The sequence below is a fragment of the Squalius cephalus genome (genome assembly GCF_949319135.1).
Source record: "Squalius cephalus genome assembly, chromosome: 2".
In the NCBI taxonomy this organism is placed as follows: Eukaryota; Metazoa; Chordata; class Actinopteri; order Cypriniformes; family Leuciscidae; genus Squalius; species Squalius cephalus.
This window is the reverse complement of record NC_137123.1, coordinates 9336174-9360448: the sequence shown is the minus strand read 5'-3', so window position 1 is coordinate 9360448 and position 24275 is coordinate 9336174. Positions and strand designations below refer to the sequence as shown.

Genomic DNA, 24275 nt, shown 5'->3' with positions numbered 1-24275 from the left:
AACGTTATAATGGAAAGGATTGTTGTTGCCTCTTCCATAGACATCAGTGTGTATTTTACAAACTCTAAATGTATTGTTTTTTTAGTACTTATGTAAATAGATATGTCTGAAACCTAAAATAAGCATTATGTGGTTGAAAACACTGAAAAGTTGTGATATATGACAGCTCTGAGCGCGCCTGTCTCTGGCTCAGCGCCAGCCAACGCGCGAAAGCACATTTGAATTTAGCAGTTGATCACGTGATGCACTGACCGTTCTAATCACACCGGTGTGATCGTACGCTCCAGGGACCAGCCTAGACTGATCACACCGGTGTGATCGTACGTGCGAAAGGGTTAAGTCGAGTCCGAGTCAAGACCGAGTCTTTGAGGAAGCAAGTCCGAGTCGAGACCGAGTATTTAGGAGTCGAGACCAAGACCATAAAAACATGTCAGTTTTCATATTCATGATTTAATATCACCCCAGTTAATAATCAACAGTTAGGCCTACAGACTAAGCTAGATTGGGAATTGTTTAGAGGAGCAGTCTTAACGTCTTAATATGGACTATGCTTTTACTATCATTAAAAAAATCCCTACCACATGCATCATCTTCTGCCTATTTTTCTAAACTGCTTCAACAGTGCTGCTCTGTCATCAACATGTTAAGCCCACCCTGACTTTTTTAAATCATAGTTAGGACATGCAGAGCAATTTGACCCTTTGCAGGGAGCTTGATTGACAGGTGATCTGACCAATCATACTTCGCCATCCGCCATTTTGTCCGACAAAGCAGTCAGGAGAGTTAGTAGATTAACATGGGAGGATTTGAACTTGAAACACGGAGTTTACTGACGCCTTTCCGTGGTTAAAACAACATTGCTTCTTATGTTTGTTCATGTTTATTTGAGGCTATAAATTAACTAGAAGGAAGAGATGATCGGTTCACGAGCAGCTTTAACTGATGCTCTACAGCGACCTGTCACGGCACATTAAAGAGCAACAAAACGGTATTTATTGTTTAAATTTCTTTTATAAAATGACCAAATTTGAAAGGTGAGACTTTGTTTAATATGTTTAATATCAAAAGTAACCGAAAAGTAACCTGGTCTGTCCTGTCTGTCAGCGTGTTGTCAGTCTCCTCTCTGCTCCGCAATGTATTTTTCACTGCGTGAGAACATGGTGTGCCGTGAGAACGGCGTAGCTTGTCGGACATGGCGACAGTAACTAAGGGGGGCGGGTCTTTTGCGAACAGTCAATAGCGTGCCGCACGAGTGCTATTTTTAGACCGCAAGGCCGCGTGACGTCAGCAACGTAAACCGGAAGGGGGTCAACATAGAAGCGCGCTCGCTTATGATTCATGCTAGTACTGCTTGTTTTCTGCCGGTTATCCCTCAAATAAGAACATGCCGAGTAAACACTGCTGCTATGGAACTTGCAGAAACGACTCCAGACACCCACATATGAAGGATGTATTCTTTATTCGTTTCCCGAAGCCAAAAACCTAGAGGGATAAATGTGAACGATGGGTCTACATTATTTTGAATGAATGAATAACTCTCTCTCTCTCTCTCTCTCTCTCTCTCTCTCTCTCTATATATATATATATATATATATATATATATATGTATGTATGTATGTATGTATGTGTATATATATATATATATATATATATATATATACATATACATATATATAGTTACTTGTAGGTGCTACTACTGCCTTGAATGACATTTATCATAAAAGTCATATGTAGGCCTACTTTCTTAAAATACTCTTATTTAAATATGTAAGACATGTTCAGCCTCTGCCTTTTTCTAGCAAGCCTGGTCATGCTACAGGTAGGCCCTAGATCTGACAGATTTACTTTTTCTGTAGTAAGGAAACAGCCTTAGGGGGGAGGGTAAAATAATTGAGAGAATTTAGATTTGATATTAATTAAAAATTAAGTGTTGTTGGTTGTGACCAAGTAGCATTAGCGATCGCTAAACAAAAAATAAATACATTAATAATAATAATATAAATTACCCCCAACAACTGTCAGACGTAAGACAACCAGAGGACATAGTATATATGACAGACAGGACATAGGGTGGTAAAAGATAGCTTGTTGAAACTGCAAAATGTCACTGTCAGTGGCGTAAGGCGATGTTTTTTGGGGGAGAAATTCTGTCGATAACAATCTACCTCTGGATCAGGTCGGCTCTTTTTCCCGTCTTTTTCAGCCCTCTACACTCAAGCCATCTCTTCAATTGAATATTTGTATGTTCTTCTACTTCTATACCAGTGAATTTGGCACCGGGGACATCATTCTCGGACAGAGTTAGCAGGTTTAGCTCAGTAGACATCTCGTCCGTGAACTGTTTACATGCGTCTAGCATGAGTGACACGCGCGAGTTTGACCCCCCTAGCAACCGTCGCTAGCTTAATGAATATTAATGAGAAAAGGTGACGTATATCGTGCGGTACGCTATTAAAATTTTCTAGTGATGGGACGAGACCGCCTATGCCGAGTCCGAGTCAAGACCGAGTCTTTGAAGGGTCGAGTCCGAGTCAAGACCGAGTCTTTGAAGGGTCGAGTCCGAGTCAAGACCGAGTCTTTATAAGAACGAGTCCGAGTCGAGTCCGAGAAAGCAGAAATCGGTCTCGAGACCGGACTCGATTCCGAGACCGGACTCGAGTACTACATCACTACAAATTACTAAAGAACTGAGCCACGTATTTTGAAATATCTTAAGAATTATCTACTATTTTGTTGTTAATCATTAGTTTTGAAACCGGGGCAAAATCACTGTTTCTTTTTTCGATTTTGTATTTTTTCCCCATTTTTCTAACCATTTAAGTCTAGATCGAATAAATGCTCCTTTTGCTTTATCCTCATAGATATTATCAAGTTCAGTATGTAATAAATTTATTTATTTTAAATTCAAAATCAGTCAAAGCTTCTTTCCTATTTTTATTCAAATTTAATATTTCCTCAATAATTGAATTTTCTTTCCTTTTTTTTTTTTTTTGCTTCCAATTTTCCTTGGTTAAAGGATGTCGTTCTGATATCAAACTTCATTAATTCCCAGTACTTTCCATACTTCTTTTCTATAGCTGCAATTGTCCTATATATTTCAATAATGAGTTTGATTTTTTCCTTTATGCATTAATTTTCAAGCAATTTATTGTTTAATTTCCAGTAACTATTAGTTTTTTTGACTGATTTATCTTGCACCATATTTATTCTTATGAATATTCCTTTATGATCAGTCATTATGCAAGGTTCTATCAGGACAGAGTCCACATTATTAGTTAAATCATCAGACACTAACCAATAGTCAATACGAGAATGAAGAGATAGGTTCTTATTACTCCACGTATATTCCTCCCTGTCTGGATTCTCTCCACACATCAGTAAGGCCCAGTCTTAAACATACATTAACTAGTTCACTCGAAGGGCCAGGCCCACTTTTAGGAGGCCATCTATCAATGGTTGCATCAAACACAGTATTGAAATCTCCTCCCCAAATAACTTTAGCTAAAAGATATAAGAAAATAAAATGCTGAATTCTAGATTCAATCTGCAAAAAGAGTATTTCGTTGTTAATGTTGTTATTGGTGGCATAACAATTAACTAGTATAAATTGTTTGTTATCCTTATATATCACAAGTAATATCCATCTACCACAATCATCTTTTTCATAATTCAGTATCCGTCCTGTAAATTTATCTTGTAAAATAGCGACCCTCGCTGATCGATTACTGCCAAATGACAACCAAATCTCTTTTCCCCACTGATTTTTCCAGAACATGGCATCTGAAGAATATGCATGCGTTTCCTGAATTAAACATAAATCTACACATTTCCCTTTGCAATACAAAAATAAAGCTTTTCTCTTTAGGATATCACGAATACCTCTGACATTGATAGAAAACAAAGAAAGAGACATAAAGTATCAAAAGTAGCCAATTAGTAAAAAATAAACCACAAGAGTAGGTAAATAGCCTAAACTTTAACATAATGGGATTCCCACAAACAATCTTCAAAAAGTATAACAGTTGCAAACATTTAAATAAACCTTAAAGTGCATCCGTTATTTAACCATCCAAAGAACTTCTTGTCTCTAATAGAGAAGATTAACCTTGACTTTCAGGATACCGCCAACTGCAGACTCCTGCCAAACGACCACAAGTCTATGAAGTTCCGATGCCCTCTTCAGGATAAATCTCTTTACCATCTCTTTACTCTTCCTCGCCCTCTCCACAGCCGGCCAAAGACGATTCCGTGCTTCAATGTCAAAAGCAGTCAATCCTCTTTAAACCACAGCCCCTTGGTGGTCAGATACTCGTGAATTTTTCCAGATTAAATATGGCTGTGCGAGAAATGAATCTCATGATCACCTTGGTTGAACTCTTCTGCCATCATCCGAGGTTTTAGGTCTGCCAAGACGATGTGCCACATCCAGAGCATCCGCTACCATACGTCACTTCTTTGCATATTTCCACAACTCTCGTTTTCACGTTTTCATTGGATTGCTCGGACAGTCCGTATAAAGACACCATCTGTGGCTGTAACGTTCCTGGTCATGAATTCTCGTATTCATTTCCTTGACTTTTTTTCCTAGGAGAGCATTTGCATTTTGTTTTCTTTCTGCAGCTCCATTACATCATCATGAACTGACGTATAAGACATTTGCCCAAAGCTTCAATGTTGGAAGAATTCTCCTTCACCATTCTTTCAATCTGATCGGATCTCTCGTTAATCTTCTCAGAGAGAATTCGGATGATATTCTCCTGCACTTCACTTAAAATCAGTTCTACCAGAAAGACTCGGGAGAATAAATACTGTGACAATTATACATTTATTAACAGCCCAGCAAGCAATAAAGTTATTTGGCGTAGGCCCCGTCCGTAGCTCGCAATCTGAGGGTCCGGACTCTGCATATCCTGCCTGAAGACAAAAGCAGGGGCGCAGCCCACCCCCTGTGAGGTATGGGAAGGGACCATCCTGGTGGTGGTGGTGGTGGGGAGGATGGAGGGAGGGATCCATCTTGGAGGTGGTGGGGGGATGGAGGTGAATGAAAAAAACTTTCCGAAACTTGTGACAAACCGGAAGGACAATTTTTGGCACAGAAATACTCCTTCAAACGTACAATTTAATTTGTGAAACTTTGTCCATATTTAGCATGGGAATCCAACTCTTTAACAGTGTAAAAAACTCAGTATGCATGAAATAGCATTTCACCCCCCCTTTAAGTCTTCCCGGCAGAACTTATGCTAAAGCTTTCATTTCACTTTCTTTGGCAGAGGAGGCCACCACATTTTTATGCCTTTTGGAAGGCTGATTTTTGCTTGGTGTGTTTGGACACGAATCACAATTTTTTTTTCCACCACCACGTCCCTTTAGGGGCTCTGTAGATTCTTGATGTCTGTGTGTCCAAATAAAATACTTTTTCAAAGTCTTTTGATCAGAAAAACTTTTAAGAAATCTTTTTGATTATATTGAAAATGCTGAAAATAGTATACTTCACCCATTTGGCCGTGACGCAATCGACAATCGTCTTTGAATTGGGACATCGTTCGTTGCGCCGCTGTGACGTTTCGTCGTGCCGCTGTGATGCAATTGGCCTTCAAATGCGACCAAACGGCCTTTAAATACGGCCTTCGGAGGAAGCAGCAATCGCATTGGGACACATTGGGACAGCTATTATGCACTTGTTATTGCGGTGCATTGTGGGATTGAATGAGTGAACTCGATAACGTCCACTATGGTTTCAGACACCACTACAAATGGCTGTTCCCTCAAATAATGCCCTATTGAGGGTATAGGGGGCGATTTCAGACACAGCCTCAATGATGTCAAGGCTGTAATGTGATTGGTTATCAAGGCACAAGTGATCCAAGTTAACCGTTACACTTTTTCCAATGGTAGATCCACAGATCCTGATATCTCCCAGTAATAAGACCATCTCTGGTATAAAGCAGGCTTTAGGTGATCGTCAGCTCCTAACGTCCGGTCTGAAGCTGCTGGCCAGAAACTGCAGTTGTAGAAGGTATTGAGAAGAGAATATTATTGTTATGATTGGTTATTTCATTGGTTCATGTAGTTTGTTTTTGGGCAGTACCGAAGGACTCCAGCAAGGGGTGGGGCGAGCATGGAGAGTTATTATCAGGCACACGGTTCCCTTTCCCCACTCATAATACAGAGATTGAGGGAAACGCAGTGTCTGTCGTTGTTTTAATATTTCTATGTTCCCCTTTTCAGGGAAGCCCCTTTAAATATCGGAATATTTTATGTTAATATGAGTTTGTGTAAATAGGATGTTCGTATAATTGTAATATACCCGTATTGTGGAAAAAGAGATGAGATTGCTATACATGGCAAACGGGAATAGTTTCCGATGCTATTCTACCATCAGTCAAGTCAAGTCAAGTCACGTCTCAATGCACTGTATTGTTAGTACATGATATTTTATGGGTTTCTAACCATTCGTATAATGAAAATACAGTGTTATTATGCTGTTAAGATAGTTTGGATGTTTATTTGAGTTTGTATCGTACATGAGTGTTAATGGGTCACATGCTGAACCGTCCATGTTCAAGTGTGAAGGCCTGCAGTTATCACATAAAATGGATGACGTGTAAAGTGGTATTATATTGTGACAAGTAAAATGTTTTGAGATTAATATGCACTACATATAGAGTACAGAGAATAATTCACAGTATTACATTAATTCTGATTTATAAGTAATATGATTTGCATTTTTTTTATCACATGAGTCAGATTTGTTGAACTGTCACTGCAAAACTCTACACACAAATCCCTTCATTTCTCATTGCTTAGACCATGTTGTCATTTAGAAAGCACTAGCATTCAAAATTGTTCACTCAAGTCAGCACAGCTTCAGCTCCGTTAGCACACAATTACCCAAGTGGAAACACTAAGAGTCAAAATTTAACACACATCAATCAGAACCTTCAATAGATATATAAAAGGGCCCAAATCAGTTTATTGAGTTTTGGAACAATGGATCCAGAAAGACATGAAGGAAGAGGGATAAGAATGAGGAGGAGGAAGGGCAAGGACAAGAAGACAAGCAGTCTCAGATGAAATTCAAGTCACTCTAGTTGCCCATGTCTTTATCAATGGTATGACTATGAGGGAGGCTGGGCTACGAGTAAGGCCAAATATGAGTCGCTTTACCGTCGCCTCGAGAACCTTCAGGGAGGTGTGGTGGCAAACAAAACTCTATCACTGAATAAGAGACAAACATTTCCAATAGTCTTTGATGAGATTTATTTTCTTGCAAGAAAAGGCCAGCAGTCGTACAGTCAGACAGTGTGGCTGCAGAGTGTGACAGTGAAGGGAGGGCATCATTTCTCCTTTATAGTCTTGACTCCCAGAATGTTATCTTTCTAGGCAAATGATGGTATTTCAACCATATGTGGAACATTCTTAGACGTATCCATCATACTGTATCCTTGAGTGGAGACCCTCCTGTCAAGTCCCAACACTCTTTACCAGTCCAACACAATTCGAATTCCATATTAGAATATGGTTTGTGTGTGCTCTTTTACTGTCATATGTTGGTCACACACATCTTACTGTAAGTAAATATAAAAAAAAAAATTTAGAGGAGAGAGTAAAAAAAAAAAAGAGTACGTAAAAAAAGAAGAAGAGTAAAACAGGAAAAAAAAAAAAAGGTTTTGTGTGTGTGTGTTTTCTGTGTATGAATACAAATGTGCCAATGTATCCACTGGTTGTGTCTTTTGTGTTCATCATGTGAAAAGGTTTGTGATGGGGGAACCACAAGCAACATAACTTACCAGTTTTGGAAATGTTGTTTTGAATTTATTGCACCAGTGTGTAAGACTATGTTGTAGTGTGTGTGATTTTGAGGGCTTGTGTGTCCTGTCTGAGGGCAAAGTTTGGTTTTTCAGCAAGAGTGAATGGTTTTGAGTGTAGAGCTTCATTTTGACCTGAAAATAGGATGTTTGGGGAATTGGGTGAGACGTTATGCATTTGTGTTTATAGTTTTGAGAATACGAGGCATAGTTTCAAGAAATGTGTTTAAGCAATCGAGAAAAACTGTAATAGTTTCTTTTGTCACACACACAGATGCAAGCTATCTTGTTTATTGTTTGTAACAGGATGGATATAGTGTTTTATGCCAATTGATGCTCGTATCTTTATGTGTTTTGACAGCAAATACAATATGGGTCATTTGAGAATACAGTATTGTTATATGCAAGTTGTTATGCATTTTTATGGTAATTTTGTGCACTCATAACACAGAGATTGAGGGAAACGCAAGTGTCTGTCGTTGTTTTAATATTTCTATGTTCCCCTTTTCAGTGGGAGACTACAATCATGTATATAGTTCTGCAGTCAGACACATCTCGTCTCATATGTGCTCGTTCAATCCCTCAAACTGCCACCAGAGGTCACCATCTCCTGCGACTGACATCAACCTTGATGAGCCTCACCTGTAAATCACTATCATTCATCCTCATTCATCCTCATAATTATTCATCTTCAACTTACAGAAAAAGATCATCATTTCTGTTTAAGTAGGTTTAGTTCAGTAATGTTGTTCTCTTGTTGAGGGAGGGACAGTGATGTTTCTGTCGCTGGTCATTAATAAACAGTGTTAACCACACAAAGTCCTTCACTGTAAAGCTAAAGTGCTTGAGTTAAAACAGTCAGTCATTTGGTTGCTGTTGATCTGATGAGCTGCAACACGGTAAGACAAACACTCTTGCTTAAATGAAACTGATGATTATTGCTCATGCGTGTCTTTACATGAGAAATGTTAAGAATAGGGTGATTTACATATACTTGTTTAAATGATGAATATATTAAGGCAAGTATTCATTAGGGATTATGCTGACAAAACTTTTTTTTAATAAAAGTTGCTGATATCTTCTGGATTTGAAAGTAAAATAGTGAGTATGTGTTTGTGGTACAGCCGTGGATCAGTTCCGCACTGCAAAGGCAGCATATGTGAAAGCACTATAGCGTGCTGCTCCTGAACCGCATACGCACTCCACACAAACAGGCGTTAACCTCTGCTTTCTCATCTTACACATCACTCCACTGTTATGGTGGCCATTTCAGTAGATTTACTCTCTAACATTGTTGTGGAAACATAATAAGCATGGAAACTAAAATATGGTAGCGCACATTCTATCAGCTGCAGTTCTGGCGCCTCAGTCCCAATACTGCACCGGTATGTCAATGCAGCGGTAGAGTTACACTCACAGGACACTGCACTTATTCACAATCACAAAAGTTAATTATTTGCTTGTGCTTTAAAGCTTAGCCGGGTAAACATTTCATTGACGTTCTGTTCTGACATGATGCACTTTTTCTGAGCGTGTACGCCCCGAAGCGCGCGCACTGTCAAACAGCGCCAAACTGAACTTTTGTAGGGTCAGACCATCTGATAGTGATGGAAAAATATGCACAAAACAAGCCACTTTGAAATTTTGCTGTTTTCATGAAGACAAAAATTGGGTGACCCTCCCCCAAGACTAAAAAAAAATTGGATGACCCTCCCCTCAACAAAGAATAAAAAGACATGAACCTCCCATATTTTCCTCCGGTGGTCCATTCCTTAAATACCGAACGGTCCCTTACTTCAATGAGCTCATTGTTTTTGCCTTAAATTATTACATTGTTTCAATTAATACATTTTTAGCTAACTGTGATTTTGTATATGTACATTTCTGAAATGCATAACTTAGACAGTTTCCTCTGATAACAGATCACTCTAAATTGTAATGTGGACTCGTGTATTTTCTGTAAAGCTGTTGTGAAACGATATGCATTGTGAAAAGCGCTACAAATAAATGTGAATTGAATTGAATGCTGTATTATAGATATATTTTATGCTGATGTTGGTCAGAATGGCTCCTCCTCTTCCTCTGATTTCTGCTCATGATTCACGGTGATTCTCTCTTACATTCACATTAGAAACACTCTGATGTTTTATTTAAGGCCTCATGAGTCTCATGAGTAGTCTTTAGCTACTTGCTAGTCAGTGTCACATGGTTTAGGGGGAGGGACTTTCTCAAAGTTCAGAGCTTTTGATTGGACAGAAATCACTTTAGCAGCAGATCATGAATATGTTTTCGCTCATGTTCTCAGAAGTGAATGTGTACATGTTAAATATTTATCATGTCAAAGGAGTTCACTAGCATAAATGAGCTCTGAACTGATAGATAAGAACTAAAAGCCACAAAACTAATATTTTGATGTCATTGGGTATTTAATAAATCAACTTTGATTATTTTCTTCATCTTATTTTTTAGATATTTCATTATTTGAGAGTGCATCATGTTGTTCGCGGCTGATTTCTTGGTTCTCTCTTCACTCCTCTGTCTCTGTACGTTTACTTCTGCTTTTCTGCAACACCGTCCATCAAAGCTGAAGAAGTAATTCACACTGAGATCATTTATTCACATTTATCACTCCATAGATTCTGAGAAGATGAGCTTATATTTCCTGTGATGAGTCGATGTTTCCAATAGTAATAAAGTATTGTCATATTTTCATGGTCCAGTGTAACTGATGAAACAATATTTTCATAAGTACACTCTAAAAAGAGTTAAAAATGACACATTAAAATTGTGTTAAAAATGACACGTTGTGTCAGTTTTAACACATGTTGTCAAATGTAACACATTAGTTGTGTATGTCATTTTAACACACAAATTGTGTCAGGTTATTACATACTCAGAATTTAAAAAAATAAAGTGAAAAATATTAACCATTTAATCAATAGTCGAGGACAGAATGCATGTGCACATAAAGTAAAAAAACAATGTCTCAAGCTCAATGACTGGACAGACTCACTGTACTGGACATTATTCAGTTATTCACGCTTCAACCCCTGATTGATAATGCTGCTTTTGACAAAAGATCATGAAGAGATAACAGTTAACTGAGTTTGCACTGTAAATTAACAGACTCACTGTACTGGACATTATGGCTGATTTCTTGGTTCTCTCTTCACTCTGTCTCTGTACGTTTACTTCTGCTTTTCTGCAACACCGCCCAACAAAGCTCATCAAAAAATCACTGTAGGACAGGACTGCCAACTTTTGAGTTCCCTTTCGAGGAAACATCACATTTACAAGCGCCAAAACGATATTTGTTTTAATTTCATAATAAAATTGACAGAATCTGAGAGCTTAGAATTTAAAAGTAACCAGCTTTGTCTTGTCTGTTGGTGTCACAGGTGTAAAGTCCAGGTTCAGAAAGTAAAAGTCAGTATTTTGTTCACCTGGATTTATTAATTCAGCAGGAGAGAGAACTAATTAGTGAAATCAGCTGACTGAGTTTATGGGTGTAATAAACATATGGCAGGACTTCTACTTTCTGACCCCTGGACTATACACCTCTGCCCATAGAGAGGCGTTGACTGTTTGATGATACCCTCTGCTTGCAGTTTGCTGAGTTCTGCTGTTCTCACGCAATGAATGTTTAGCAATTTTTCTCTGCATGAGAAAATGTGTGTGTGGCGTGAGAGTGTGTGAAACGTGTCGATTAGGGTCTCAGGCTGAAAGCGTGACAGTTCGCAGCCCTGCCCTAGCACTAGATCGTGAATATCTTTTGCTCTTGTTCTCGGAAGTGAATGTGTATGTTAAATATTTATATTGTCATATTCCATGATTTACAGTGTTTCTGAATTGCTAAAACACTAAACCCACTTCTCTGAACCAAATTCTCAATAGCCTAAACCAATTTGTCGAATAAATCACTCTTTCTGTAAAACATTAAACAAGTTCAGGTCGTTAAAACACTGTTTGCAAATCTCATGCACTCTTTTTGCAAAACGCTGAACACATTCTCACTCATTAAAACACATTTCTCACTGTGATGCACTTATGTTTCAAAACACTAAACACAGGCAGGCTAAAGTTAAACACAACTACAACACACACTCTAAAAAATGATGCGTTGGATTTACTTAAAATATATATGCACCATTTTTGCATCATACTTTTTAAGTAATCCCAACTTGGAATAATTTTACATAAAATTAACAAGAAAACCTTTGTAATATGTACTTAAATATTTGAGTTCACGCAACATTCTTTACTTAAAAATATATGCATCACGTTACATATATTTTTAAGTAAAGAATGTTACGTGAACTCAAATATTTAAGTACATATTACAAAGGTTTTCTTGTTAATTTTATGTAAAATTATTCCAAGTTGGGATTACTTAAAAAGTATGATGCAAAAATGGTGCATATACATTTTAAGTAAATCCAACACAGTGCAGGCCATGTGAGATCAAAACAAATCTTAACATTTAAGCTAATTTCATATATAAAAATAAGACAATTAAATGAGTTGAACCAACCATTTGAACTTATTTTAGATCTTCAGCTATTGGTCTGCTTACTGCACTGCTCCAGTACATTCAATGTCTTAAAATAAATTACATGCAAATCACACACAATAAAGCATTTAACTTTATTTTATTTATTTTTGCCAAAGGCTGCAAAGCCTTAACATGTAATGTAACAAAATGTGCCAAATCAACAAATGGAAAATCACTTTTAACAGGTCACTTTTTCACCTTTGCAACACTTCTTAAAAGATTTACATTTATCCAACATTTCCTTTTGGAACATGCAACAAACCTCTTAAGAATAAAAGTAGCACAAAACCAAAGCATTTTCTTTCTTTCCTTTTTTGTAAGAGATTGCAATCTTCACAAAACTTTCTTGATGTTTCACTCTTTGCAACACTTTTCTAAATATTCAAATTTTTCCAACACTTCTCTTAATATTCAAATTTTTCCAACATTTACTTTTGAAACATGCAACAAACCTCTTAAGAAGTAGCACAAAACCAAAGTATTTTCTTTCTTTCCTTTTTTGTAAGAGAGATTGCAATCTTCACAAAACTTTCTTGATTTTTCACTCTTTGTAACACTTTTCTAAATATTCAAATTTTTCCAACACTTCTCTTAATATTCAAATTTTTCCAACACTTCTCTTAATATTCAAATTTTTCCAACATTTACTTTTGAAACATGCAACAAACCTCTTAAGAATAAAAGTAGCACAAAACCAAAGCATTTTCTTTCTTTCCTTTTTTGTAAGAGAGATTGCAATCTTTACAAAACTTTCTTGATTTTTCACTCTTTGCAACACTTCTCTAAATATAATTTTTTTTGCAACATTTACTTTTGGAACATGCAGCAAAGAACCTGAGGATAAAACAAGACTACAATCAAACCTTTGCAAACTAACACTGTACTAAAACCAGATGCGTTTGGCTAAAAAGGTCCTGTGAACATATTTTGAGTCGTAATGGTCAGAACAAAACCATCAATCTATTGTTTCAACAAAGAAGCTTGTTCTTCAGAGAGTAAACCTTTGGAGAAAGTTTGCCACTGTCTAGTTCCAGTAGAATCTTTTGAAAACATTCAAATGAGTATCTGAGCTCTTTGGGGTAACTCAGATTGATTGCATAAATTAGGCCAAGTAGATAAACACAAGCCTTCGCAACACCTGACAACCCCGTCATCACCTCTATGCCTTCCAGCATTACCCCAGTCTGTAAAGGATCATCTGCTGAGCCACCTTTTGTTATGATCCTCAGTGTGAGCTGTTCCAGTTCCTCATTCCCATGAGTATCCTTAAAAAAAAAAAAAAAAAAAAAAAAAAAAAAAAAAAAATCACTTGTTATTGATCAGAATGTTGCAAAAAATACATTGCATTGAAACACAGAATGCGAAAGAAATGTACCTTTATATTTTAAAATAAAATAAATCTCTAACAGCCTCTTACATCTAATTTGGTTAAATTAATTAATTGCCATTATACAAGTTGTTTATTTAGGTTTGGAGCTCAACTTGGTTATTGATCGATTTTAGATGCTCACCTGATAATGCTTGATGAGATTGTCAGGATTTTCTGAGAGGTAGACAATTAAGCATCGAATTACAACTTCTCTGCGTTTTTCCACAGGACTGGTCTGAAAAGTATACAAAATGTGGTTTTTCATGGTGCATACACACAAAACAACAATTATACAGAGACCCCATAGAGTTTGAGCATTATGTAACAAACTCATCTTCATTGACTGTATAACTGCTGATGGCAAATTAAGTTGGAAGCAAAATTAATTTTGAAAAAGCAGAAAATTCTGCTGCTATACACTACAACAATGATCTGAAAATTAATAATACATTTATTTTTATAGCGCTTTTCTAGACACTCAAAGACGCTTTACAGTTAATTGGTTTACATTTAAAAAACAAAACAAAAAATAAACAAGGTATAGCAGGGTTACATAGATAACAAAAAAAAAAAAAACATAATTAAAATTAATTACTCACCCTCATGTCGTTCAAAACTTGTAAGACTTTCATTCATCTTCGGAACACAAATGAAGATCTTTTTGATGAAATCCGAAAGCTTTTTGTACCTCCATTGGCAGCAGCACAATTGCAACTTTGACGCTTCATTAGTTTAACATTAGTTTTACAATGTATTTATGAGCTTTTTGAAGCGTCAAAGTTGAAATTGTGTAGATGCCAATGGAGGAACAAAAAGCTTTCAGATTTCATTAAAAAGATCTTCATTTCTGCTCTGAAGATAAACAAAGGTTTAACATGTGGAACGACATGAGGGTGAGAATCAGTATTTTTATTTTTGGGTGAACCCAAAAATTAAGTGGGAGCTGAAGATGCCTACAGTACAAGTAGTCATTAAAGGCAAAGTATTGCTGCGTCATAATTTTTTTGATGCCCTGAAATGTCTGCAACTATTTAAGATCTGTTGTAATTTCTGCATGTTAAAACTAAAATGTCTAGAAATACTCTCTAATAAAACTTGATAATGTGCAATTGAACAACAAGTGAATTATTTGTTTATAAATCTAAAACCATGGAGTACAGAGGAAAATAATAAGAAAAAAAGGCTTAGTCCCAAACATTTTAGAAGGCACTGAATATAGATATATAAAATATATACGTGCCAACAAACTAGGATTGTCAAAAGTATCGGTACTGAAATGTTAAAAATGTTACAGTACCACCATTTCCCCCTAGCATTTTGAGTGCTGTTGAACGGATTCTGACTAACTTAAACACCTATGACTAGCCATTGTGTTCACATGCTCAACAGATATGTCTGTGATTGGCTACAATAATCAACGCTTCAGAAAAAAATTGCTAACATCAATCTTTTACACTCTTCACCAAGTGCTTATACAGATACACATGTGAGCGTTTGAAAGCAGGCGTCTATCAGCGGTCTATCAGAGTGGGTGAACACAATGGCCAATCAGAGGTGTTTAAGCTAGTCAGAATCCGTTCAACAGCGCTCAAAATAAAATAAAAGTGTTAAAATTTCAGTACCGACTTTGTACTAAAGTACTGTTACTTTTTACAACCCTACATAAACTATCCACATACCTGGTTTAGCATACTCAAAATTTCTCTAATTTGCTGTCCAGCATTTCCTCCCTTGGTGTGAAACAAAGACAGAAGTGCATCTGTGTGTTTGTCCAGGTTTGCCATGAATGTTGTTTCAAGCTCAACAGCTGTCAACCTCCTGAATTCTTCTTTGACCTAAAAAGACAACAATACATTACTCAAAACTCAGACTAATTTAGAGCAGAAATAAAACAAGGAAATAAAAATGTAGATACCTGAGAGGTGTCGAACAAAGCAGGCCATCTTTCCTGTATGCTTGCAATAGAAGGACTCTTCTCCACAATTTCCTGACGACGGTAGGAGAAAGTTCTGGACATTTTTTGATTAATATTTCTCCAGTTATCCCTTATCTTGACATCATCAAGAAGCTCCATCCGTTCTTGTTCTAGACTCTGTTCAGTTACTCCCACAGGATGTGGAGGGAGGTAGTTTATTTCTGCTTTCTTTGGCTTTTTTACAGCAGCATGTCTTTTATTTTTAGCTGAATTCACAGTTACTTCTGGGCAACCGATACTTCTCAATTTTGACCGATAGTTTCCCATCTTGAATTTTAGTCTGGTTTGCCATCCATAGAATCCGGAGTATGACCCAGGCTCCTTTAAGCAAGGATACTTTTGGATTAATGCCTCTGCAACTGAGGAAATTTGCTGGCTGGTAGGATATGCACAAAACTGGAAAATCTTTTCAGCCAACTTCTCTAGAATATCGGACTTCACACTTGGATTGTTCAGAGTACTTCCATCATTTCTGAATGCATCATTAGCAGACTTCAGAACCAGCTCAGTGTCATAGGCAAACTCTGGAATTTCAAACGGTGATGGCCACGGCTTTGATCTTTGTCCATGACTGTCTGGAGAGCAGAGCAATACGGTGTCATCTGATGCGCCAAATGATGAGGGAGCCGAAGAGGCAACTGAACAGTCATCTGAACTTACTGGGGCATCAGAGGTAGAAGGGCCAGCACACTCTAAACTGTCAATTGTTGTTAAATTTATAGTCACTGGCTCAACTTGCACTACTTTGATAGTGTCTTTATCTTTAAGCTCAGATGTAGAAGTCAGAGAAAAGAACTCCTCAAAATCAGTGTCTTTGTAATGTAGAGTAAAGGTCCCTTGTATCTGAAATGTTTCTTTAACTACTGACTCCAACTTCACACGGGTATCTGGAATTCCAGAGGGCAGGTGAAGTTTGTGAATGGAGTTCTGATCAAGAATGACCCGTAATACTGCTGGTTCACACATGTTCTGTTTGAAAAAGAAACACTATTAGACAAAAATGGGACAATTCACACATAAAAGATAATTGTCAGTCTACTAAATCTCATGTTGTTCCAAAATTAAATAATTTCAATTTGTATGATTACACAGACCATAATTACATTTGTTATAATTTTGAGTAAATTACCATTTTTATTCTGGGTGAAAATTTCTCTTTTTGGTAATAAATAATTTAACAGCCACATCCTGTTAACAATTACTTTTAAAAATCATTTTTATTACCTAGAACTGTGTAGAAATGAAACACTTCAAAGTCACCATACACTTCCCCTTAACAGTGTATGCAGCAAGAGGTACAACATCACTCAAGTCTTCATGGAGAAGTACTTCAACATGGTCAGGTGCATCTAGTTCAAAAGACCTCAAGTGCTCATTGTACCAGGCTCTACGTGTTTTCACTATGAACCCTAAAGAGTGGTTTACAACCATCAGTTGGTTTATCTGAACCAAATCAGGAAGTCCTGCAGTGGATCCATGAGCCAGAACCATACCATTACAGTATTTTGTTCCGTAACAAGATACGGTGTTTGCAAACACTATTGATGTTTGATTTGGGAATTTTTTGCGAACTGCTTCCTGTACATCACTATGTAGCAAATCCAAATTGACACTGGACACATGTGAAACAGAAAGTGATGGTTGAAAGTTCTCTGAAGGTTGACAATTAAAAGCCATCAACAACTGGTGTTTCACTGCAAGCGAAAGCAAGATGTTTCTGAAAGAATGGGTGTGTCGCACAACACGTTTGAAAAAACTGTGCTTCGCCTCGAAGCGCATGGTCCACATAGCCACTAGAGGACCAAAAGCCTGGATCAGTTCCGGATAGTGTTCCAGGAAATGATGCTTAGGAAGCAACCTCTGCTGTGGAAATACACTCAAAAATCTGTGTCTGTGCTCAGAAATTTTGATATCAAGGTAGCCAATGGACTCTTGAGTATGCACTGGTGAAACTATCAGTTCCACAATTTCTTTAAGGTCCATAAGAATTAACCATGCAGGTTCATCCACTGGAATTTTTGGACCTATGAGAAATGGAAGAAACCTGACCAAGGCCCAGTTTTCATGGGCATTTCCGCCGATACTCTTTCGAGTTCCAAAAGACAGAGGCAATGCCTTTGGACAGTTGGTTTTGTCGGTCCATTTAAATGGGAAATGCTGGATTGCAGCATTTATATCATCCACTGTCAAGTATTTCTTTTTGATGAAAACATCCAAGCATAAAGCCAGTTCTACTGGAACGATCCCTTCAAAAACGTCGTGTAGGAGATCTGGTGGATATCCTGATAAAACATGGAAATAATCCAGTTTGTCAGTCATGATGCATTGTCTTTTGACACCAAATGAATGGCCAACACTTGTATCCTCTAATGCTGTTTGAACATGTAGAGTGTGTTGCTCATTTGTCCTTCTCTGAAATGCACCTGAACGTACTTCTTTCAGCTGAATATCTGAACGCTGGCCAAGGCAAAACCTGCAGGGATATGGTCCGGAGAAATTTTCAACAAACCCAGCAAGTGAATGGGCTGCTAAATTGTCTGCAACAACACACATCACTGTACCTCTGACATTCTTTCCAAGGCTAGAAATAAAAATGCCTTCTCTCTCCAACACTCCTAGATCTTTCAAAAGGGGTTCTAGTACAACTGAATATCCATGCCGTTTAACATCTTCTGCTTTGCAAAGAACTGCCAAATAAATGGACGACAACTCAGAACGGAGTAGTGATGGTACATTTCCCAGCACCCAATACACTGCAGTGATTTTATGCTTTTTCCGAGACGTTCCGAGTGGATTGCATATCTCAAAGTCGTCAATGTATACAATCAGGGAAATTTTATCTTCACCTTCAGATAGAAGAGGGTTTTGCTTAAAATTTAGCCCATCATGAAAAGATCTGTATGTTGGTACATCCTGTTCAGAGATCTGAGATCTTTCTAGTGCCTTTTGAGAAATATCTGTGTCATTCATTAAATGAGACAACATTTTGAGAATGGGCACATACTGAAAACTCTGTTTTTCCTTTGCATCAATAACATATTCAACAGGCTCCACAATTGTGAAGTTCTCTTTATAATACTCTTTCCTCTTGTAAGAGGAACTAAAAGGACCCTCCAATCTAAGTGACTTGCCCAATGGACTTGACTCACAAAGTTCCTTTGCCAAATCTGTGACTACTGATGTTTCAAGAACACAGTCATGTTTCTTCAGCGTTTGTTCAATAACACATTTAAATGCTTCGGTTGTCCCTTCTGTTGAAATGAAGAGTAAGTCTTCCACCAACTGGTCAATGCACTTCCCTGATACATAAAACAGGCTTTCCAACTTAAGTAGCACAGAACCAATTTTTTTTTCCATAAAATCTGGCAAAGGTTCACTTTCAGCCCTCAGTGGCAGACTACTTTCTTCTTCTTCACTTTCTTCCTCACGAGTTATGCTGCTAGAATGGCAACAGGCAGAATCTAAACTTGAATGCAGAACTTGCGGTTTAAAATCAGTGACACAATGAGGCATATGCTTTCTGCTTTTGTGGGCAGCAAATGTGCCATACACATTTGTCCTGAAATCACACTGATTAAAAACACAATCAACAGTCTCATGTTTCTTTAAATGGTGTCTAAGATGTGTAAAGAATTCTGCCTCTGTAGAAAATGTAATAGAGGCACAATGCTGACACAAGAAGGAAAAGTTATCTGCATGTGTCTGTACATCACAAGGGGCATGGTGCCTTTTCAAGTGTGAACGAATTGAGTTCAATGTTTTAAATGAACAGGGACAATCCGGAAAAATACATGGCAATGATCGGTGCCGTCCAAGACAGTCATGTTGTAATCTGTAATGTTTAAGTAAGTCTGCCTTTGTAGAAATGACTGTACTACAAAATTTGCATATCCATTTCATTGTGAACTAGAAAAAAAAAAAAAAAAAAAAAGAATACATGTTTTATATTTTGTGTGAATGTGCAAGACATTGCAGCCTCTCACTAGCAGACTTTTCAGTAAATATATTATATCTAAAATTAATGAGAACCATATGAACTAAATGTGATATGTTATTTTTATTTATTTTTGGCAAAGCTAATTTGTCAAAAATAATAATTAGATAAGTGTGAAATTAACATATATATTTGTGAATTCTTACCTCAAATTATTCTTGCACCATAACCTTTTGCACAGCTGCATGGATTAGAGGATGGAGAGAGAGAAACAGTATTTAGCAGCATAAAATTACAGATATGCTAGAGTTACAGTTTTTACATTACTTTTGGAAGTCAAATCTGGCACATTCTCCCACTTTCAATATTGCCTCACATTATTAAAATGAAATATAACAAACAACACAAAATATTAAAATAAATCAAACACTTTAAAGCAGTGATTTTTCAATCCTGGTCCTGGAGATAATTTTGAAGGTGTAATAGACAGGGTTGTCGCTGTCATTTAGGAATAATGTGTTTGAAACAAGATCGCCATTATTTAATGATAAATCGTGCACACATATGGAGCTGTATCCAATGTGTTTTCGAATTTAATATTTGATGTTAACGTTACCAAAAGTAGGCTAACGCGCGCCCAAGGCCTGGTCGCCCCCCTTTCCCGCGATCCATATGAGCTTGAGAATTTGGGAATTTGTAAATACGTAAAGTAACGTTACAATTTTTTTTTTTATACGAAAACTCATAGCCTGCATATAATAAAATGACAACTACATTTAGGCCTACTTAAAAAATACTAAAGTATAAGCTACGTGACAACTCGCTAATAAAGTAGGCCTACGAATTTATCCGTGGCGTGGGGAGAGCGCCGTCTGAATTGTCCTCTTAATGCATACGTGCCAACGCGATACATGGTCATATATTTCGAAAACACAATAAATACTCTGACTAAACACTTGATACATTCGAGCACACTCGCTTAATAATTCAAATATAGAACGTTATTCTCGTGTGCAGTCACTCGTTTTATACATTAACATAGACTTAAACGTTTTCATACGTGTTTGTAAGTAACACGTTTCTAATTGCTGATGCAAAATTCGTAGCAATCAGTTTAAAAGTTAATTTCTTGACCAAAAATGCAATAAATGATCGAGTGTACCTTAAGTTAAAAAAAGTTAAGCTTACCTCTTTTCAGCGTCTTCACATGTGCTTTCCAAAATGGCTCCAAAAGGCATCACGGGAAATTGCATATCACGTGGCTCGTATAGTTACTTAAAATGTTATGCTAGATTTACTTAATTTTGAAGCAATTATTATAGTAGTTGACATGACTTATGTTTGTTTCATTTTATTTATGCATACATTTAAGTTCACCTGGTAACTTATATTTTTGTGTTACACACACTATATATGTTAAGTAGAGGATGAAAAGTTATGAATACTTAATTTTTTGTGTTTAATCTAATTACTTTAATAAGTAATGGTTGTTCAGCCAACGAATCGTTTTTTAGAGTGCAGTGTCATCGTTTACACACAACGACTCAAAATTGTTCAGACTTATTTCTAATGATGAGAGGAAACCAACTGTACAAAATACAAGACAGTTTAAAGTGCCTAAATTGACTCAAAATGTTGCACTGAATGTTGATAGCAATAATGGATGGAAAAATATAAGAGGGAGAGGAGGAAGAGTGTGAGTATAAGATGAGGAAGAGTATGAGTATAAGAGGAGGAAGAGTGTGAGTATAAGAGGAGGAAGAGTGTGTGAAAGAGGTGGTGAACGAGGAGGAAGAGGAAGGTGTGGAGAATGTTGTCAAGGCTGGATCTGCTTCAGGGTTTTTCTCTTCTCCTGCAGAGATGATATTCTCCGGCCGGACCGACATGAAGACGTGAAGCTGAAGCAGAATAAATCTCTCTCACTGACCTTGATTCTGCAGTTGCTCAACTCTTCTGACTGTACTTTACAGTAACATGCTTTTCATTTACAGTTTTTTACTGTAACCTTTTGGGCTTCTGCAGTTGGTCACTGTATTTCACAGTATGCAAATGCTGAATATACAGACATTCCATACTATACAATATTTACTATACAGTACTTGCAGTGCATACAGTATTTATTCACTCACCACTGTCAGGTGTCAGTACTACTTTTATATGTAATTGCAAAATTTATTTACTTTGTTACAATATATAAATACATATTTTTCCTGTAACTGCTTTGGATTCTGTGTTCTCCATTCTTCATGTAGTGTCTAACGAATGATCTGTAGTGTTTATAATATTGACTGATGTGTGTAAGATCTGAAAGCATTGTTTGATTTTGCCAGAAGAGTCAGAGATTCTCTGAATGAGTTTTGAACATTTGCTTTTGTGTTTAAGGTTTTGAGAAAGTGAGTGATGGTTTCAAGAAATGTGTTTTAGCAATTCAGAAAAACTGTAATTGTGCAGCTTGTTGTTTTTGGCTGATTTCTTGGTTCTCTCTTCACTCCTCTGTCTTAAAGTAATTCACACTGAGATTATTTATTCACATTTATCTTATATTTCCTGTAATGAGTCGCTGTTTTCTAATAGTAATATAGTATTGTCATGTTTTCATGATCCAATATAACAGATAAAACAACATTTACAGTTTGATGAATTCTGTGTTTCAGGGGTTTCTAGTGATGATTGGAGTGTGAGTTACAGTCCTTCACACATCTGTGCACTAAAGGACTCAACAGTGATAATGAGATGCACTTATAAATACCCTACTGGATATCAGATCATGAAAGTGTTCTGGACCAATAAGTATATGAAGGGTGTAGATCCTCCAGATCTGTCTGAGGACCCTGAATACAGTCAGAGGCTTCAGTATCTGGGAGATAAACAGCAGAACTGCACCGTCAGACTGTCATGTGACACTGAAGGATGAAGACATGTACTATTTCAGATTCATCACTGATAAACCTGATGGAAGATATACTGGTTATCCAGGAGTGACTCTTACTGTCACAGGTGACTTTGAGGTTTATCTCTTCTTCTGTGCATTATGTTGAATAAGGGTGTCACGATTTCGATTTTAAAACGAAATCGATCGAAATTAATGCTCAATCTCGATTATCGAATCAAAAAATGGAATCGTCGATGCTGTCACGCCCCCATGTCACGTCAGCTTGGCTTGCCAAGCGAAAGAAAAAAAAAAAAAACACATTTTGAAGTGCTGCCAACTCTCACGCATTCACCGTGAGACACACGCAATTGACACTTTTCACACGCTCTCACGCAGAGAAAAATCGCGAAGCAAAGAGGACACGGAGACCGACAGACTAGAGCAGGTTACTTTATGATCTAAAAAAATCTCAGCTCTCAGATTCTGTCAATTTTATTACGAAATTCAAACAATAAATACCGTTTTGGCGCTTGTAAATGTTACGTGACAGATCCCTATAGCGCACGTGAAGATGCGATGATCGATCTAATAGTAATAGTCCAGTTGGGTAGTGCACATATTAAATACCGTTACCGAGATGATAAAAGCACCACATTTTACATGAAGCTTCTTTAGGACCTCCTAAATGATTTCAGCCTAGGAGCCCAACTGAAATATTGAAATTTCAAATATTGAAATAAGTTTTTTTTTCTCTCAAGTAAAACTTTCAGGGTAATCGCCTTTTAAGACAACTGAATAAGCTTCCTTTTGTTAATTTGTGCTCAGGCCAGTAGATCTTCCAAATTATAAGTGTAAAACAGAGTGCCAAGACACCTTATACCTAAAAAAAAATAAAAAATAAAAATAAAAAAAATTCTCAAAAAGCCCAGTATAATATAGGTGGAATTATTATAAAAAAGGCAGCACAAATACATGTTAAAGGGATACTCCACTTTAAAATGAAACTTCTGTCATCATATACTCACCCTCATGTTGTTTCAAACCTGTATGAATTTCTTTCTTCTGCTGAACAGAAATTAAGATATTTAGAAGAATATCAGTAACCAGACAGTTTCTGGTCTCATTGACTTCCATAGTATATATTTTTCCTACTATGGAAGTCAATGAGACCAGAAACTGTCTGATTACTGACATTCTTCTAAATATATTCCTTTCTGTTCAGCAGAAGAAAGAAATTCATACAGGTTTGAAACAACATGAGGGTGAGTATATGATGACAGAATTTTCATTTTAAAGTGGAGTATCCCATTAAGAGATCTTGGTTTTCTCTTTTATTTTTTAATTCAACTAGGTCATTCATGTAGCTATCTACTGAGTTCATAGTTTGGTCATTAGTTTTATGTTAGGCTGCATCACATCACATTAAATCCTATTTGTGTGTGACAGTACATAGCTAGATGTACTTTCAGTTATTTTGGTTGCCTATTGTAGACGTGTTGCAGGTCAGAATTCGTTCGTTCTTTTATGCTTAATGTTCAGCTAAGGAATACACTTGGAATACACTTGGCGACCTCTTAGAGTGCTCTGGTTGGACGACAGCACTCACTGAAGCAGAAGTAGCATCTTCTAGAAAGGCATACTCATTTCTGAAAGCAGCACAGTCATGGAGACCAAGACACTCTATTGTCACTTCAAAATCTACAGTCGGAGAAATGACATGCTCTCACTTGGAGAAATGACATGCTGAAGAAGAGTCCAACTTTCA

General features: G+C 37.0%; 1 pseudogene across 1 annotated transcript in view; it reads left to right on the top strand.

Moving 5' to 3' along the window:
* Positions 1 to 9860: 9860 nt before the first annotated feature.
* LOC307149040 (contactin-5-like) overlaps positions 9861 to 24275 on the top strand; it is a 36149-nt pseudogene continuing 21734 nt past the window's right edge. The window contains exons 1-2 of the transcript in view: positions 9861 to 9913; positions 22293 to 22635. The product of the transcript in view is annotated as a contactin-5-like (transcript). The remainder of the gene's footprint in view (positions 9914 to 22292; positions 22636 to 24275) is intronic.